Consider the following 1,169-nt stretch of genomic DNA (forward strand, 5'->3'; position numbering starts at 1 on the left):
AACAATAGACAGATGATGTGATTTTGGGGAAATCTTTACAACGATTGAACCGAATTGGTACCTAATTTTTGTGGGAGTATTTTAATGCATGGCTTTGGAATTTGTAAAAAAATGGGACATGCTAGAGGTTTACTAAAATTAAAACATCAAGCTTTGAACTCGTATGCTTTAGTCTATGCAGGCAAGAACGTTATATAATTTCCTTATTTTTCTTCTTATAGACAACCTTTGGAAAACAATGTGGGCTTTCCGTTATCAGCGTCTTGGCCTTGCTGCATTTTATCATCAAAAGTTTGCGAGTCCATGTGAAATAGAAACCTCTCTAAGTAGTCTGTGTGTAGAAGAAGCAATGATAATGTACAACGCATGTGCTGCACATTATCTTAGGCACAAGGTATGATTCATTGGGCTGGTTTATAGTTAATTTGACTTCTCTATGCTTAACTGCCAATATTAATTCTTTTTCTTATAAAAATTCCTGATTTTATTGTAGTAGTTTACCCTGTCACTTTGTTTGGTGTTAATTCAGACCTGGCCCATGGAAAATTGGTTAGCATGCCTGACTTTTGCCCAGAGTGTTTATGGGTTCAAGGTTTATTGCTGCTACCATTTTTGGTGTGACCTTGGGCAGGAAGCTTAACGACAACTGCTCCAACCCAGTGTTCATTAATGGGTTGTCCATACGTAGTAACTGGTAAGCTTGCACATGGTGTATGAAACAAAACACTTTGGTATAATGCCTGTCGTTGCCCCACCACGTGAGGATAAACAAGTTACCTATAAACAAGTTATTACTCACAAATTAACCAAACATATATTTAGAATTAAATTTATTTAGAATTGCCAATTTATTGCTCGAGTAATGGAGAGACCTTCATGTGGTGATGTGAGATCTTGGTTAAGTTCTTCATCATCAATTTATCAACAAAGTTGTAAGGAATGTCTTTCACCTGTAAGTGATATTTACTGTTAGAAAAAAATAATTATTAGGTGTAGCCACCACGCTTATTTTCTTTCAATCAAATGCAAATAGGTTTTTAACTGTAAGCGTGTTTTACCAACTGTTGTTTTGTCGCTATATCCTGTCTTTTCGTTTAAAATATTTCTAAATCTTTGCTACCGTAATCGAAGAGACAATACAAAAGTTTGTTTTTTATTTTTTAACCCAA

Source organism: Ciona intestinalis, unplaced genomic scaffold, assembly GCF_000224145.3.
Source record: "Ciona intestinalis unplaced genomic scaffold, KH HT000054.2, whole genome shotgun sequence".
Classification (NCBI taxonomy): Eukaryota; Metazoa; Chordata; class Ascidiacea; order Phlebobranchia; family Cionidae; genus Ciona; species Ciona intestinalis.